The sequence below is a fragment of the Urocitellus parryii genome, chromosome 15, assembly GCF_045843805.1.
Source record: "Urocitellus parryii isolate mUroPar1 chromosome 15, mUroPar1.hap1, whole genome shotgun sequence".
NCBI lineage: Eukaryota > Metazoa > Chordata > Mammalia > Rodentia > Sciuridae > Urocitellus > Urocitellus parryii.
This window is the reverse complement of record NC_135545.1, coordinates 36,000,615-36,020,926: the sequence shown is the minus strand read 5'-3', so window position 1 is coordinate 36,020,926 and position 20,312 is coordinate 36,000,615.

Sequence of the window (20,312 nt, the reverse complement as noted above, 5' to 3'; positions counted from 1 at the left end):
AAAATGTTAATTTGATACCAAAGAATTAAAAATATTATTCTACACTGCAGACTTATTTTCATCTTATGAACTCTTCCTTTATTTCACCTTGATTTTCTTGTAGGACCAAATGACTCTTAGCATTAGGTTTTTGAATTTGCTCATTTCTTTCCTATCATCATTAAATGGAAATGTCCAGGCCAAGCCAGAAGTCCCAGAAAGAGGATGAGGGATACATGGACCAGAGATTAGTTACTCCAATAATTTCAATTAAGTCTACCCTAATTAGCTAATAGCCAAACCCCAGATGAGTAAACCAAGGGAAAAGCAGAAAAGTTGCCTAGCTGAACATGGCTGATTACTGAGCAATACATGCAAATTTTGCTAATGGTGTTAAGGGTCCTTATTGTGCAATATTATTGCATCAATACATATATAATATAAAGTAAGTTATAAAGGCTAACATTTGTTAGTAATAGTTGCAAATATGGTAATCTCTGTTGTTTGCTGTATTTCTGTCTCTCCTATTTATCTTAAGAATTCCTGCTTTGTAAGGTTATGTGCTATGGTATTTAATAGAGAAGTATCCATACCTCTTACATCATCATTATGAATTGTGGCCTTCAAGTTCAGCCTGAACAGAATGATAGTGATTTTTATAGACTTAAGATAATCTGGATGTAAAAAACTGTTTGACTTGAAAACACAAAGTATTGCTAGCAAGAAAACAATGAAAAATTGATGCAAAAAAAGATAACTAATAAATACCAACCAAGGGCTGATAAAGTTCAACAGAGCAGAATGAATGGGTGAACAAATGAATGAATGAATGAGCAAATAAGTATTTTAAGGCTTAGGCAATATTAGTTTTGTCCTTTAAGCACAATTTGAGTACTATCTAAGAGATAAAAGGAAGCTAAAGAAGGTTTTACCCCAATATAATTGCATTTTATATCTGTTTAATATGTAATTATGTAATGAACTTAATATTTTATTTAAGTTTTATTATTATGCTTAAGAGTGGGCTTAATATATGATTATGTAATGAACTTAATATTTTATTTAGTTTTATTATTATTCTTAAGAGTGAGCATTATAGCTGAAAGTCTAGAAGTCCTTTGCCTGAATAGTGATATGCATTAATTTGGGTATTTAATGTAGAAGTCAGTCTACTGAGAAAAGATTTCGCAGTCTATTTAAACTTGTTTTAATTTGATTCCCAAGTCATTCTTTGTGTCTATAGTGTGGAACTGCTTAATAATCTGTAGAAATAAAGCAAAGATTTGGGGACAGATTGGTGTCTGAAGTACCTCTTGAATACATACCATAAACTACCCAAAGGTTACAAATAAGGTTTGTATGAGTAAATGAGAAGGAATGATGGATGCAAATCAATTAGCGTGTATCATTCAAATTATCAGCCTAACAGCGGAAAACCTTCATTCAATAAGTGTCAAGCTGAAATAGTAGAATCAAATTGTTAACAGTCAAACCTTATTAATCAGTTCAGCATCTAATTATTAGTTTGTCAACATTGCTAATAGTCAAACAAAGGGATTTATCAAAATATAATGTTAGACTGACATAATTAAATGGATTCCTATTCAATGATAAATTACTACCTAAAATTAACTGCATAGAAGTGAGATTAGATAAATCTTGAGTGGATCTGAAATCTGCATTGAAATTCTTCAGGAATATGGGAAAGGTTGCTACTTATCAGTAAGGACAGAGAAGAGCAACCCTCACATTTGAAAGGCTGTCTTCTTGTCACAGAGAACACCCTGATCAAAGTGTTTGGAATGTGGAAGCTCAGACATCCATGGAGATTAAATTAAAAAGTGTCTAGGTGGCCTGATTACCACAAGTTTAAAATGTGTGAAGTTAAACTGATGTAAGCCATTAGAAGAGACCAGTTAGTACCCACGATTTGGAGTTTGAATCATTGGCATGACAATAAAGCTGAGGAAAATGGGAGTTCCACCATCACACAGAATAGAGTAATAAATCGAGCCTTTCCCATGAGCTAAATGCAAAAAGATTTTCTTGTACACTTTTTTAGACAGACTTAGTTGTGAAACTTGTAATGGCTTGAGGTTCCTTGCAGTTTTAAAAACACTAATAATGCAACAACAATAATAAATGTGTTCGTCTATGTTCACTGTAGATTACTTACACAGTATGGCAGGCAGCCTGGCTCTCCTAAATTTTGCTCATGTATGAGCTTGTTTATCTTTCACAACCAGTTTATGAAATCTGAAGTATCATCATCCTATTTTACAGGTGAAAAATCCTTGGCACAGAGATTCAGTAACATGTCCAAGGTCAATTTACAGCTAGTAAATCAAGCAGCTGGGATTAAATTCCAGGTAATTTAGCATCAGAATTCATACTCTTACAGTAGAAGTTTATGCTCTACAATTCAATATTCCAAAGTGCAACTTGGAATATTTAAACTCCCTTGTGCCAATCTGGATGCCAAGATTGGCTTACACTTGGCCTTCATGATGACTCACATTTGATTTCATGACAACAGGTTGAGAAAGGTAGAACACTATGGATGATACACCTCAAATCAATTTCCATGATAATACAGCTAGTTTCTTTTTCTTTCTTTTCTTCTATTTTGGGTTTTATTGCTTGTTTCTTGCTTTTTAGCTGTTTTATGGTGGTTTACATTATTTTTCTTACTTTGTTCTATACAAGTTCTTCACATAGTTAGTGAGTTTAAGAAACACGACTTGGTCCTGTTGCAGCACAGAATTCATGTGGAGTGTTCCGAAAAGGTCAGTTTTATTTCTGCTCAGAGACTGAACATATCTGTCCTCACTCCATCTTCCAAATAGTTACACAACTTTTACTAGTTCTAAGCTATAAGCAAGCATATTGTTTTCATATAGTCCTTTTCTTAACCTCAGGTTCATTTGTATAAACTCAGAGGGCATATTAGAGGATATTTAAAGATACTTTAAATTTCAATAGCCTAGGTGTTTGTAAATGCACTTCCAAATCTGCATGTAGAAATTCAGTGATAAATATTCAATAAGTACAAGAAAAGTAAAACAAGCAAACATGCTCTTTTAGTATTTTGTATTTATATGCTTTTGGTACACCAAAAAGCTTTAACAGAAGATCTGTTAATATGTTAATTTTCTTGTGTGTTCCTAGTGGATGTTAAATCTACCACAAGCTTCAGTTTCATCATTTCTTTAAATAAACAATCTCTAAATTATGAGACTGGCCTTTGCCTAGGAATGTAACAAAAATAAAATGTTTTAAAAATGTTAGAATATATAGCCTAAAGATAAAATCAATAACAATGCTGATCCATAAAAGTAAATGTGTGTACATTTACGTTCAGTTAGTTGGAAAATTTGAACCTCATATTTAGACAACATATAGTCTGATACAAATATATAATCTGATATAGATATATACCTAATATATATACATATACACATTGTATATAATATACATACATATTGTACATAATATATACATATACATATTATATATTATGTATATGCTAGAATACTGCATGGTTGTTATGGTTGAAATCCAAGATGTCCCTCCCAGACTCCTTCTTTGAAGGCTTGGTCCTCAATACAGCAATGTTCAGAGATAGGACTTTTAGAAAATGATCAGATCATGAGCACTCTAACCTCACTGGTGAGCTATTTCATTTGATGAATTTGACATTTTAATAGATTACAGGGAGGCAGCGGAATCCAGGTGGTAGGGCACAATTGAAAGAAGGAGGTCACTGGGGACATGTCCTAGAAGTGTATATCTTGTCCCTGGTCCTTTATCCCTTTTTCTTCTTCTTCTCCTTCTCTCTTTTTCTGTCTTCTCTCCCTCCTTCCTCCTCCTTCCCTCTCCCCTCCTCTTCATCCCTCTCCTCACCCCTCTCTCTTGCTTCTTGGCTGCCATGATGTTCTGCCTCTCCTCAAACCCAAGGCAATGGAGCCAGCCAACCATGTACTCAAACCTCTGAAACCAGGAGGCAAAATTAGTCTGTCTTCCTCTAAATTGTTTTTCTCAGGTATTTGTCACAGCAACAACAACAACAACAAAAAAGCTGACTTAACAATGGTTTGTCAACATAATGCCAAAGGGAATGAATACAAGGAGAAAAATGGACAATCTCATGTAATTAAGTCTACTGAAAATTTTAGTTATTTCATAATGCATATACAGGGATAGGTCAGATTTTAGTAAGCAGAAAAAAGATGCAGGATTAAGTTGCAATTTCATTTTAAAGGTCTGGAAAGAGCATTATGATCTATTGTGGCAAAGGAACTAATCACTGGGGACCATAATGATTGCTGTTTGACAATTTTAATATGTAAGGGCACCTGATTAAAATTTAAGGGGCACCTTGAGTATTATTGAAGATAAATTAACATTTATGGAGTATTTCTTGGAGTCAGACTCTGGACGGTTGCTTTGCACAGGATAACCTATTTAATCCTCATGACGACTTTGGGAGTTAGGTTTTATTAGCTAGGAAAATGTTTTGATTTTAGTGAAAAGAATGTGAATTTTGCAATCAGATGGACATATATTCTAGGTTTCCGATTTTTTTGACATTGTTTTTCTTAGGTACAAAAGTCATGTGAACTGAACTGATGCTTTTCCATTTTAAACTTTAATACAGTATTTTAGTGTGCTTTATTCAAAATATAGATTCTGCTCTTCTATGTATTATAAATGCCTCATAGTAGAAGAGACACTAATGTAGTGTTGAAAAAGCTGTAGAAGAAATGTGAGGAAAACTGTAGAAAAAGGAAGGAGGGTGTTTATATATTAATTTACAATCTGTAAAGAGAGATTGTTTTGGAACTAAAATTTAGGGCATTTTGAAGCTCCTATCAAACATCCAAAGGCAAAGCATCCTGTTGGGTTGGGTCTACTGTGGAGGTAAGTATCACCCATAGTACTCTAGGTTTGCCTCCTGCTCATGTTGTCTATTATAGGTTATCAGTATCTCCAAGGCAACCCTTCTCAAAGCGAGGGCTTATTATGGCTCCTCTAAATCAACTTCTGTGCTTCCACTTACTAGAGCAACTTGGAGAGAGGGGTGGGAGAAAGACAATGCTGCATATTCTCACTCATTTGTGGAAACTTAAAAAAAAAAAAGTGGTCTCTTAGAAGAAGAGATACAATAGTGGCCAGTATAGATTGATAAGGGCACAGAAAAAGAGAGATGGAGAGAGGTTAGATAATAACTAATATAAATACAGTAAAAAAACTGGAATTAGGTTCTGCTGTCCAGGTATTTTATACCATGTATGGCCAGACACTCTGTGCCACATTTCAGAATAATTAGAAGAGAAGATTCTGAAGTTCCTCAACACATAGAAATGATAAGTGTTCCAGGAGATAAAAATGCTTATTAACTGCATAGGAACAGAATACATGGTATTCATGTGTAAATTTATCATAATATATACCTTAAATATATACACATATGTCAATTTAAAAAGTAGAACCAAAATAAATAACTAAAATTTTATGAGTATATGGGGGGGGGCGGGTAGGTAAACAGATATGGGGCATATCAAGTGCCAGAAATGAAGTATTCCCACCAAAACGTTGCACATATTTTGACATTTATATTTTATTGGCAAAGTCAGAGGACAGTGCCCAATTTTAAGGTGACAGAGAAACATAAACTATCTGTCCAGGAAATGATCAGGAAATCAACTCTTATGGAGAAGATGTAGGCTAGACATTTAATTCCTTCTTGACTATTTGCAATTCTTTTAAGAAAACGATAGAGCTTCTAATATATAGAAGCTTCCACCTTTTTGCTAAAGTTGGAAGCAAGAATCCAGAGCAAAAATATAAAAATTTAAAAGAAAATTTTACACAGGTTGCCCTCTGACTCATTAAGTAAATATTACAACTAACAATAAAAATTCTGCTTCTCTTTGCCTAAAATTTTAAGGAATGAGTTTCCTTTGCCCAAGGAAGTCTTTCAGGAAGTTAAAAGGTGAACTACTAACTGAGAACTGGTAACTGACAGGAAAACCTCACTGAGAATACAGCTGCCTGGATGTAGAATTTATTGCAAGGGATAAATGTGACATTTAAATTGCATTGCTCTTTTCCCCATGCATTTCTGTCAAGATACTTTCTGCCAGAAAATGGAATAATTTAAAAAGATTTTTTAAATACACAATATTTCAATATAACATTATAATATGGAAGATCCTTCAATGAAATTTTAAGTGGAACAGGTTGTGTGATTATTATGATGAATGTCAAAAGTCTGCAGTATAATATTTAATACAATTCAGTGAGTGATAAGTTGGTAACATCATATTCCCTTAGAGGAAGGAAATGGGAGACCAGGAACTCCACAGGCTGATAATTTCCAATAACAGTGTATTTAAGAATAAACTAGAACAATAGATTTGAAACTCTGTGAACGTGTGCTTTACCTACAAGGCAAATTTCTCCTGGGAAACAAATAAATTTAACAGTTAAGAATATTAATACCAAAAAAGAAAAATGTACCATAAGTCAGAAAGAAAAAATAGAAAAAAAATGTTTCTATTATATTTCTAAAATTGTATGAGCTTCTAAAATGCTTTAAAAACAATACTTAATAATCAACAGATGCATTTCCATTTAACTTTCCTGTTTCTTCATTTTGAAAATCACCAAGCAACCTCACAATTTTTTAAATTTATCTATCTATCTATCTATCTATCTATTTATTTATTTAATTTGCAGTACCAGGGTCTTATGCATGCTAGGTGTGTGTTCTACCACTAAGCCACATTCCCAGCCCTCAAATATTATTATTATTATTATGTGGGGGGTACTGGGAATTGAACTCAAAGCCTCCCACTCACAAAAATTTGCAATAGTTAAAAGATATAACTATTTTATGTGTCTAGCACAACTGAGTCTCAATAGTAGATAAGTCTCAAATTACAAATGCTAGTAATTCTGATTTAGAAATTGATTATCTAAGTTTATGTTTTAAAATTTAGTATATACATATAGGTAGGGTACAAAATGGATTAGGCAATGAAAAGTTTTTTAATCTTATCTAGATGACACATTTTAGTTACCAACACGTATGTTTTTGTGCATGTAAGTATGTGTGTCTCTTAGAGAAGAGGGCTTATTTCTCTATTTAATTTCAGACTATGTAAAGCCTACCTCTGTGTCCTTGGCCCTTTGCTCAAAGATTACTATACTATTTTGTGAAATAATTTTCCTTCTCTCTTCCTAACTTATATTGGAATAAACCAAACAATTCAATTAAAAAATTTCCCCTCCACAATAGTCATGCCAAAAACATAGAAATTTGATCCAGGATAACTCAGTGATCTATTTAGAGGAATGAATATGTGACTTTTTCAACAAGTGACAATTTTACTCTAGCACCTCAAAATGCATTAAATATAGTACAGGTACCATCAATTAAAGTGTCTGAAAATTAATTACAACAAGAAGCAGAATCATTCAACTAATCACAGTCAGATCTAAATAAATTAGTTCTTAATCATAGCTTTGAAAGGAGAGAGAAAGAAGGCAAAAACAAGAGAACTGAATTGCCTTCCCTTGGGCAAAGACATAATAAAGCATACCATGAGTCAAGGGTTTAACTTCAATTTTGTTGATAAGCTCATCACAAAGTTTTAATAATATTATTAATATGTAATTTCCCCCGTCTGGGTTTCAATATAATTTTTCATTGTTTGATAAAGGGACTTATTGGCCAAGGCTAGTGTGGAAGCTACAGCCAGATGACAGAGATGGGAAGATAATGGAGAACTAGGTGCTTTCTAGTTTCTAGCTCATTTTATTCCCAATTATGTTGGAATTAGGAGAGTCTGCCACAATTGAGTACATGAAGATTCCATTCCTCTGGATTCTTCCTTTACAGAGAGAGATAGAAAAAAGCAATCCCAATGTCTTCTCTATCTAAGAGATCAAGGACTAGAAACTTAAGAAAAAGCATTTAGAAACTGAGACTGGCATACTGAAGTACTGTCCATAATTTCCGCAATAGTAATCTTTCTTTCTCCCTCTCTCCTCTCTCCTCTCTCTCCAATTGTTACAAAGTTCAGAGCAGATTATGGGCCCTAAAATAGTGACAGGAAATATCAAGTTTCAGAGATATATTAATTGGCATGGTAAACTCCAATAAATAAACATGATTTCATGCATTCAGAGGAGAAACAATTGTCCTGGTGGAGAAGAAGATGGTTTCTGAAAGAGTTGTATTTTAATTAACTTGAGAGTGAAACATTTGATTTACAAGTTCAAACCTTCTTTCTTCAGTTGGCTATAATCCACATTCACTGACTAGAACCTGTATTAGTCATTGGGATTCAGTTTGTCCCACACTTCTGGGAGATTTTGCCTATAACCACTGACATCAGGGTAGAAGAATGCCAGATGTTTGACACATGCTAAGCTTCAGGACCTGTACAGGGTGTTCTCTCTCAGCACACCTTGACCAAGGTGGATAGCTCAGGAAAGTGGGACGTGAGTTGATGAACCCAAATTAGCCAGGCAAAGAGTGGGCCCAAGGTCAAGAATGACTGACGAAGCAGCACAGGGAATGAGGTACTGTCCTCTAATATCTTGGAGGTACCCTCCCATCCAATAAGGACAAAGGTAGCATGGATCTTGGATGGTTCTTAGCCTAAGGCTTGGCAGAACATGCTTGCAGGAGGCTTATGGTTCACAAGAAGAGAAGAGCAAATCTGGCAGGCCCTAGAGTAAGCCTCCTCCACATTCACTCTGTGTTAATGTCCAAAGTCCCCCAGGACCCCCAGCTAAAACTGCTCTTCAAAGAGAAAGGAGAACTAACTCAAAGTCATGCATCGGGGTTTTGAATTCTGGCCTAAAGGAATGGAGTGTAAACATCCCACTAGCCATGTGACTGGTCAAATCATTTAATCTTTCTGGACTTCAGTTAACTAAACAAGTATTTATTAAAAATATCTGTATCTCAGAGGCTCTTGGAAGGATGAAATGAGATAATCTTTATAGTACCTTAATAATAGTGAATTCAATGTTGTATAGTATTAGTAGTATGTATGTATTTTGAGCTTTTTAAGAACAAACAATTATTTCCATAATGCCATACAAAATATGAGTCTTGGAGGTGTTAAGTTCCTTGAGGACAGAAATCTGTCTGACTTTGTATTTGCTTGTCTATCATTCACTACTTAACAGAACTGGTAACATAGTAAGTATTAGATCATCCTATTGAACAATAAACAAACTAAGATGCTTTAGAGATTAATGAAAATACTAAATAACTTTCATTAACCAAATCGCCTTTGTTTTATATATATATATATATTTTTTTTTTTTTTTGGACTGGGGGTATTGAGGATTAAATGGAGGGGGCATTTTAACTCTGAGTTGCATCCCTAATCCATCCTTCCTTCCTTCCTTCCTGCCTTCCTTCCTTCCTTCCTTCCTTCCTTCAGACAGGCTATCACAAAATTGTTAAAGTTAGCCTTGAACTTTTGTTACTCCTGCCTCAGCCTCCCATGTCACTAGGATCATAAGTATGTGCTACCACACCTTGCCAAAAATACCAAGTTAAATTCTATCAGCACTTATAAGTATCTAATAGACATTTATTCAAGGCAAGAATTTTGTTTGAATATTTGTTTTTTAAAAAGTAAAAGTAACTATTTTCATAATTATATGGAAACAACAAAGGACACATTTTGTGAGATACTGCTTGTGTGTAGAGTATTGTTCCATTTTGGAATCCAGGATAACATGAAAGCACCTCAATGGGTTAGTTGGCATTTGCTAAGAAATTATCCTGAGAGTGAATTTTAAAATGATTTATGTTTTGTAATCTCAAGAAATGAACGGTAATTATATTCCCCTATATTTGTATAATGCATTAATCTCCATCATTGCCAGTTAATTGTATATATTTTTGGTTCCTGAACAACAAATATTTTAGGAAAATAAATAGCTTCTCTTTCTGGAAAACAAGACATATGGATGGCTAAAAAACATCTTATGCATTTTTATTGAATGCATGTCATTATAGGAAATTTTAACTTTACAATGATGTAGAATCCATGTTTGAGCTAAAAGATGAAGAAGAAACGGAAGTGAAGAAGAGGGTGTCAAGTGTCCTTTAGTGATTGTTACAGAATAAATAAAGGAACTATCAATTAATTGACAATATGCCAATATTGCATCAATATTTGGGATGTGGGTTTCTGGGCATGGATCCATCTAGATCTGTGTAAGATGATGCCACTGGGATTCTTTTGACTATTTGCTGAGTTCATTTTCAGAAAACCTCTCTCATGTCAAGCTACTCTACGCCTAATAACTTATCCCCTTGGATTACCAAATAGCTTGGCCATTTATTCCCCTGGCACCTGTATAACCAAATTTTGATGAAGATGGGCTGTTTGCTGGGTAAAACAGATAATCTGGCAACCTGACTGATGACCTCAGCAGGGATACATGAATGGTAAGATAGATAATTCTTAATAAGAAATGTTAGTGGGTTTTACAAAAAATGAGAAAAAAAGAATGTATTAGATAAATGAAAAATACCAGAATATTTGATCTAGCAAAGGATATGAGATAGGATACCAAACTTTCTAAAAGGCAAGTTTACTTTTATCTGTTTTATGCATTGGGCATCTGCATGAGATTTTTTTTGTTGTTGTTTGTTTGCTTTGTCTTTAAGAAATTGATTGGATACTTCTAAAAATGCTTGGAAACTCTGGACACTGTTTGAAGATTTCATTTCTTTCTAAGAGGTGAGAACAGGATCGACAGCGTTAAAGAAAGAAAACTAATAGAAAAATTAGCAGATATGAAATGATCCTCATTGTGAGAGGTAATTATTATTAACTAGTGCATAAAGGTGAGGTGGTAGTTAAATAGAACCATGATTAAATAGCTAGTGTTAATACCCTCTAACATTTTCAACTTTAAATTCTGATCCTGAGTTTTATTGGAGGGCTAGCTGTCAGTGAGTAAGGAGGTCCTCAAAACTGTGCCCTCCGTCCCCTGACTTGCCAGGAGCATAAATTAGTGTCTGACTTGATCCAATGGAATGAGCACACCATCTCTCCATAACAGATGATGACAATATTGACAGTAAAGTCTCTGTCAAACACGTGAAAGATATCAAGTACTTTATCAAGCATATATCAAGGACAACAAGTAAAATATTATTTTACTTCTTTTCAAATTAAAAGACTTATAACAGGTAAGTCAATCACCTTCACCAACCTCGGAAGGCTAACAAAGTTCAAACCTCAGATCGTTTGATTGCAAGTTGATTCCCCGCCCCAATCACAATGCAGACATTTCTACTCAATTTTTTTTTATTGCCCAAAGGATTCTCAGATATAAGAAAAAAAAATAGAGCGATAGTTTCTATTTTTTTTTTTTTTTTTTAGTGTTTTTCTCCTGAGGGTGGCAAGGTAAAGATGGCAAATGAGACAGAATTTTTCCTTCTAATCTTGACACCACCACTAGTCTTCACTATAGATTCTCCTCAGGAAAACACTCATTTGACTTTGTCCTTGTAAGGACATTTGAAGTTACAGATCTGTGGTTACAAAGGAGGTAGACAGAACCAAAACTGGAAGCTTCTCCCTGTGCCTTTTTAAGTTAAAAATGTAGAGAGAGTACTTTTCAAAGGCAACCTTTTAGGGGCTGGGGATGTGGCTCAAGCAGTAGTGCTTGGGGCCCGGGTTCGATCCTCAGCACCACACACAAACAAAGATGTTGTGTCTGCTGAAAACTAAAAAATAAATATTAAAAAAAATTCTCTCTCTCTCTCTCTCTCTCTCTCTCTCTCTCTCTCAGAAAGAGGCAATCTTTTAGACTACAGAGAGGACATTTCTAAATTTAAGCTGTGGTACATACCAGGGTTTAAATATCAGGATCTCCTTTGTCTTATAAACTATGTAACTTGACAGTGACATCAGAACCAGAACCGAAGCTCTGGCCATGTGAGGACTCATGTACAGAGCTTTTGATGACAAAAACATTTGGTACTAAATTCTGAATTGATGCTGAATGACAGAACATCTCCCTTTTCTCTGCCACTAGTAGGTAAATTTTGCAAGCTCAATTTGCTTAATAGGAGCATGGCCTGTGCCATCCCACAAAAAGGCAGGTGCCTCCCAATGAGCAAGGGCCAATATTGCTTTTGAGAAATAAGAAATCTCTTCTGTATTCACCGAACCAATTATTCAGCCAACTATACATTGGGGAAATTAATTCTCGAAGCAAAAGATTTCATTACATTCATAACTACAAATATTGTTCTTGGATATAAACTGCCTGGCTCACTTGACTCCGTGACCTTTGATTTAGATATATCTAATAGATTTATAATATGTTCTGGGAAAGAAGGCTTCTTTTTCTTAAATTGCTCTTTCAAGTTCTTGAATATCTGATGAATGTTAAGTCCTTCCAGAGATAACTGAGAAGTCAAGTATCCCACCTGTTGTGTAGGACTGGCTTCCCACTTGCTTCATACATGCAGAGCATCATAGAACCTCTGTGACAAAAAGTGGTCCTTCGAATGATGTGGGCCTAATCTGATAATGTGAATTTTCTTCCCTACTGGACCTTCAGTGCTCCAAGGACTCAGATAATTCTCAATTAACCTATATATACCAGTGCCTAGCAAAGGATTCATACATAATAGGTACTAATTACTAAATTTAAAAAAAAATCAATTTATCTACCTTGGTGTTTTCCAAAATTTTGTGCAACAGTATAGTAAAAGACTATTTTTAGATGGCATTTGGATAAGTATTGCTCTGTTAATGTCTGTAAATTAATATATCTGTAATATTTATCACTTTATTCTTGAACTAAGACATAATAGCCATAGAAGTAGGAGCTAAAAATTAATAGCAAATTTTAAAAAAGACTAATGGAGATATAGGTGATGTTATTGATGGTCATTTGTTTTAAAGGTGGAACATAAGAATGACAGAAATCTAGTCTACCCAGTGCTTGGTTCTCCCCAATTCACCCATTCTTTATAAAGCTACCGACTAAGTCTTTTATTACTGTTGATAGTAAAGAAAAAGATAATGTGAGTTTCTGAAGCCGTTGATATGTGTGGTTCTCTTATTCTTTCTCAATCACATGAACTGTGCGTGTGCCCTCACAACGCCGCAGTTCAGCGCTCTCATCTGTTATAATTTGCTATTTTCATACTTTCATCTCTTTATCCTCTATGCTTCTATTCCTTCTTAGCACTCTTAGAATATGATCTAATTGACAGCTTTGAAGGATAATGTTTGGAAAGATGTAAGCCATTTGTTCATGAAAGGCTCTTGCAGGTATACAGGGAGGCAGGGGAGGTGGAAGACACTAGATTTGACATAGAGTCAAAGAATTTTGGGAAGTTCCAGTTTCTTTCCACTAGAGACAGAAATAGACTGTTTATTTGTATATTTAACTTTTCTAAGAAATACTTAAATAGACCCCCAGAGCTTTATCTTTCATTTTACTCACAGGTTCTTCCTGTGAAACTTTGAAAAAATATATATAATTTATTAGAATTTATAGTTTTTCCTCTCACTATAATTGGACTTGCAGGCTAAGAAGACCTCTCCAATTATTATTTCTGAGATTCATTCTTATTTTCATGGTGGCATATTATTATGAAAGTTCTCATTTCACTGCCATGTTTTTTTGGAAAGAGAGGAATTGTGCATGCATTGAAACTTTCACCAAGCAGAAAGTGTGCGCTTGGCACACCCATCTGAAAGCAATACCAAGAGAACTTGTCATTGTATTTTCTCAGAGCAGTTAATTTAATATAGAGTTTTCTTTTTCTTTTTTCATTATTATTTTTCAAAAGGAATTTGTACAATAAATGTACTTGTGTGGGTTTATCCATTTTCCCACTATGCAGCAGCTAACTATCATCTGTTCTCTGATCCTTCCCGTCTTTGAAGGAGATGAAATGTTTGAAGGGAGCTGGGATTATTTTAAGGGTAATGAATACTAACCACTATCTCTTACTACATTTGGATATTTTACACCATTTTTCTAAAACCATTCCCCATATTTCAGCTTCCTGATATTTCTTTTACAAAATGTTTTCAATATTTTATATGCTTCTAGAGTAAAACAAAGGGTTAAAGTGTGAATTCAGCACACATCTTCCTTCAGTTTTATCATGATTTAACACTTTCTGATTTTACATCCATGTATCATTAACAAGTGGCCAGGGAAAGATTGTAAAAGTTGATTAAACTGTACACAGAAATATCTCCTTTCCCACCAATCTGTGCCTCTGCTTTTTAACTCTATAGTCAGGAATTTTTTAAAATACTAATTTAAATAAACATGTCCAATCATTTATTCATATATCTGCATCTGGTTTTACTTACAATTACATACTTATGGACAAAAAAGTGTTATTTAGTGTTCAAAAAGCAAGCTAATAATTAACAATGTTAATTTCCAACTGCATTTCTGTAATATAATTTTAGATGATTCTGATAAATTTTGTATTAAAACTAAGGAATTAATAATGTGATATTAGTTAAACTACTCTGAATAAAAAGGGCCTGCAAACACTTGAAAGTTTGATGGTCGCTCTGTATCTTCATTTTGGTGGTAGTTACATGATTATCTGTATTTGTCAAAATTTACACAATTGCATACCATTAAAGATGAATTTTCCTCTATAAATTATACCTCGGAAAACAACTAACTTACAAGCTTCAAAATACCATCACAGATATCTAAAAGTCTCAATACTTTGTCTTTGAGTTTTTTCTGTGGTCTATAGCTCCTCAAAAATGTCATTCTACTCTCTGTCTCCATGAGTTTGAATATTCTGGTTTCCTCACATATGTATCTCCATTGAATAGCCCTCTTTTTGTGACTTATTTCTCTTAGAATCCTCAAGAATCATCCGTTGTATCCTATGTCAGAATTTCCTTCCCTTAAGACTGAATAATATCCCACTGTGTGTGCATATCACATTTAATATGTAACCATTCCTCCACGAATGAACATTTAGGATCCTTTCACCTTTGGGTTATGATAAATAACATTGCCATGGATACGAATAAACAAGTATCTCTTTAAGATCCTACTTTCAATTCTTTTGAGTGTACACCCAAAAGTGGAATCACTGGACTTTTTTGAATTCTATTTTCAGTTTTGTGAGGAACTGCAATGCTATTTTATATAGCAGTTCCATTATTTGACCTAACCACCAAGGACACACAACAATTCCAATTTCTCCACATCCTTGACCACAATTCCTTTTCTCTCCCCCTCTCTCTATTTTTTTCTTTTCTTTCCTTTTTTTTAAAATATTTATTGACTTAATGAGTGTGAGGTGGTATTTCATTTCAGTTTTGATTTATGTTTTCCTGATTAGTGATGTTGTTGGAGCATCTTTTCATATGTTTATTAGCTCCTTTGTCAAAAATCAGCTGGCTATGTGTACCTGGGAAAGCTCCTAGGTTCTTTAGTCTTTTCCTTTAGCGTATATTTATTTTCATGTCATTGCTGTGCTGGCCTGTTTATGACAGTCTTGTAGTAAATGTGTAAGTCAGATAATGTATCCTACTTTGTTCTTTTTTTTTTTTTTCAAGATGGCTTTGACATTTGGGGGATTTGGTGGCTCCATAAAAATTGAAGGATTAATTTTTATAAGAGTTCTTTATATATTCTAGACAATCATTTTTCAGATATATGATATGCATGGGTTTCCTTTGCACTCTGATGATAATGTGCTTAATGGAACAGAAGTTAACGTTAGTCTATTGCTTTTTTAAAAAATAGTGTTGTTGGAACATAGGTACACTTGTATGATTTTCAGTATTGTCTATTACTGTTTTGATGCTATTATAAGAGATTTGACTGATTTTGACTGAGCCCATATGTTCTACACACCTAAGATATTTATATTCTATTTGCAGAAAATGTTGGCCATCCCCTGCCTTATACAGTCTAACTGATGTGTCTGTCTTCCTTCTTTCCAATCTATCACTGTCTCCACCTAATCTATTCTAGGTATAAACTGGCCTTTCTCTTTTAACTTGCAACACATCAAGATCATCCTACCCTAGGGCTTTAAACTTTCAGATTCTTTCATTTAGAATATTTTTTTCACAGATCTTAAAGTGATTTACTTTCTCATTTCACTGTGGTCTCTGCTTAAATGTCATGCCCTTAGCAATGAATGTTGACACCATTTAAATATCTCAGAGAGCCAGTTTCTTAATTGTATACTACTCATCCTGAATAAAAGGCAGTGCCAAAGTTGTTTAAACATGTTTATGTATTGTACTTACACACATGAATTACGGTAAGGAGTGAAAATCATTGCCAATACATTATGTACCAATTTACTGAAATAGTAAAAGAACAATGTTTTTCCCTATGTCAAACCTTAAGGATCTATAAAGGAAAAATACCAAGAAAGAAAAAAAATGATCTGAAATATATCCCTGGATAACTTTTAGAGCTATTTTGAACTACATGTGTGGGAGAGGTAGTGGCTTTGGCCTTGGGAGACAATCAGGCATTGATATGGGAGGATACTAAAAGAAACATACTAAAAACAAATAGTGCCTACCTATCAACAGCAGATGTCTCAGAGCTCTTACCATGGTACCACGAGGAGTAATATATGAGCAATGTCATCTGTTGTTTGATAATGTATAAGAAGCCAAGATTCCCTAAGAAAATAAACTCACAGACCAGAATAACAGGGTATCTGAGAAATAAAACTCTTCAATGGGAAGACAGCATTTAGGAATGAAGATCTCATCACAGAAACATAAAAATCATGAGATAAATAATTTTAAATTGACCTAATAAATATGCCACAAGAAATAGGTGATTAGTTACTAAGCTGTTTAAAAACAAAAAAAAAATGTAGAAAAAGCAAAGCAGAGGGTTATGTATTAAAAATATAGCTGGTGAGCTAAGGATGTAAGTTAGAGGGATCTTGCTTGCCTAGCATGCACAAAGTCCTGGGTTCAATTCCTCACACCACTGGATATATCTTGGACTTAAAGCAAGATGGATGACTAGAGGTGCTAGAGGTATTTCTTTCTCACAAAACAGAATCAAACCAAGGTATGAACAATCGCTACTCAACTACAATTTTAAAGACAAAAAGTAACAAATGCTGGTGAGGGCATGGAGAAGGGGGACCTCATACCCCGATAGACTAATTCAAAATAAATTAGTATAACCATTATGAAACACAGTGTGTTGTTTCCACAAAAAACTAAAAATAGAATTACCAATCTATCAGTCCCATTCTTGGGTATATATATATATATCCAAAGAAAATGCCAACAGCGTGTCAAAGAGACATCTGCACTCCATGTTTACTGCAGCACTACTGACAATTACCAAGATATGGAATAAATCAAGGTGCCCATCAGTAACTTAATGGGATAAATATGATATAATACAAACACACACCAACAGGGAAGGGTATTATTGATCCATAAAAATAATGAAATGGTGTAATTTATTTGCAGCAACAGAGTGGAACTGGAGGGAATTAAGTGAAATAATTCAGGTATAGAAAGACAAATCCTCTGGGTTGTCACCCATATATGTAGTTAAAATGTTAATCTCATAGAAGTAAAGAATCAAACAGTGATCACTAGAGTCTAGAAAGCATGGAATGGAGGAGTTGTAGGAGTCTGAATAAGAGGAACTAAAATACAGTTAATTAGGAGAAATAAGTTCTAGTCTCCTACTGCATAGTTGGGTGACTATACTGTTTCACAATTTATGGTATATTTTACATAACAGGAGTTTGAATGTTCCCAGCATACACATGTGTGAGCACATGTATAAATGTTGAAATATATAAAAATGCTAATTACCCTGACTTCATTTACATTGTATACACTTATCAAATACCATACTGTACCCATAAACATTTAAAATGATTTTTCATCAATTAAAAATTAACCGATATGATTCTGCAATCTGTATTTGGGGTAAAAATGGGAGTTCATAACCAACTTGAATCTAATGTATGAAATATGATATGTCAAGAGCTTTGTAATGTTTTGAACAACCAATAAAAAAATTTAAGTAAAATAATAATAATAATTGGGTTGATATACATGTAGTAACATAAGAAATTAGAATATTAAAAGTATAGATTATGAACATTGTCTAAAGTGGAAAAGAATGCAAATTAACATGTAAATATATTTTTATACTATATTATATATTTAAAGACAGAATGGTATGTAGAAAATAGAAATAAAATGATAATATTCAGAGAGTAGGAATTGCAGAGGAAGAGTAAATGTTGAAAGGAATAATGTATATATAACATTTAAATTTTTAAAAATGACAAAAGACTTCTCACTAAAAGTCAGATCTTGATAAAGGCAAGTGGTTTGGAAGAGGAACCACCTAGATGCTGTATAGGAAAGACCAAGTAGCAATAAAGAATAACAAGGAGAACAAATGACAGCTGAAGAGCTTGAGAGAAAAAGAATCGAACACATAAAAACAAATAAGAACAAACTTGGCATCAGAATCTTCATCAACTAAGATGCATGAAGAAAAAGAAGTGTTATTTTCAAAAAATTAAAGCAACTAAGTTAGAATCCATAATTTTCTATCCAGAAAAACATTATTCAGACATCAGTGCATAATAAAATAATTCTGATGTGTACACATCCTCAAATGATTTGCTATATAAAGATGGAAACCAAACACAATTTTGCACAAAGTATATAAATTAAAAGGCATACTAATCAGGAGACCATACAGTAGCTGTATAAAGTAAAGGTGACCAAATGCCTTAGTAAAAGGCTTTGTTATTTAACAAAACTCTTGAGACTGAAAAGAAAGGTAAATAATATCAAAGAAAGACTCAGAATTTTTAAGACACTGTAATATCTATATGCTTAGATTTGGGAAAGTTTCTAAGCAAGGTATATAAAGACATGCTTCAAATTCCTGTCTTAAGAATAGAGATATAAATCAATTAACTGTATAAGAAATATACTAAAAGACACAAAGAATGTACAAAATGAAATCAATTAACATGACAAGACAGTCCAAATTGGACAAAAATTATAATAATACAGATTTACCAAACTCACCTGTTAAGACAGCATAATACATTTTTTTAAAAAAAATACTTTTTCCTTGCCTTTATTTCTTAGTTCAATTTTAGGTCCCCAGAAAAATTCAGCACAAAGCACAAAAAGTCTCCACATAAGCTCTACCACCACACATGCACAGACTCCCTCAATATCAATGTCCTATACCAACCTGGTATGTTTGCTACATTAATAAACTATGATACATTATTATGCAAAATCCCCACTTTAAATCAGAGTTTATTCTCAATATTGCACATTTTATGGGTTTGCACAAAGCTACAATGACATATATTCACCATTATGTGTGTTGTAGAACTGTTTAACTTCCCTAAAGGTTGTCTGTGCTCTGCCTATTCACCCTCCTTTTGTGGTGACCATGGGCAGCAACTCATCTAAAAAGTAAAGACTGTCTCCCTTTTTGCAATGTCATGCAGGTAGAATCATAAAGCACGAAAGCTTTTCAGATCAGCTTCTTTCACTCAGTAATATGCATTTAAGTTCCCTTTATGATTTATCAGTGTTGAATATTATTCCACTGTCTGAATATATCAGAGTTTACGTATCCATTCACCTACTGAAGGAAAATTGGTGGATTCCAAGTTTTGGCCCTTGAAAATAAAACTACTATACACATCTGCCTGCAGGATTTTGTGTGGAAATATGTTTCATCTCCTTTGAGTTAACACTAAAGACCTCAAATGCTGAATCTTATGGTAAAAGTATAGTTAGTTTTGTAAGAACCTACCAAAATGTTTTCCAAAATGACTACTGTTTTGCACTCTCACCAGCAATGAATGAGTTTCCCTTGTCCTCCTCAGCATTTGTTATTGTCAGTATTCTGGATGTTTGCCATTCCAATGGGTCCATAGCACTGTCTCACTGTTGTTTTAATTTGCACATCCCTGATGACATATGGTGTGGAACATCTTTTCTATGCTAATCTGCCATCTGTTTATCTTCTTTGGTGAGATGTTGGTCTTTTTCCTAATTTTTAATCAGGTTGTTTGTTTTCTTATTGTTGAGTTTTAATAGTTCTTTGCATATTTTGGATATCAGTCATTTGCTCAATATAGTTTTTTTTTTTTTTCATGTACTTTCACCCAGTTTGTGCCTTGTCTTTTCACCGACCTGGAAGTATCTTTGGCAGAACAGAAATTATTAATTTTAATGAAGTCCAGGTTATTCTTTCTTTTATGCATTATAACAGCATCA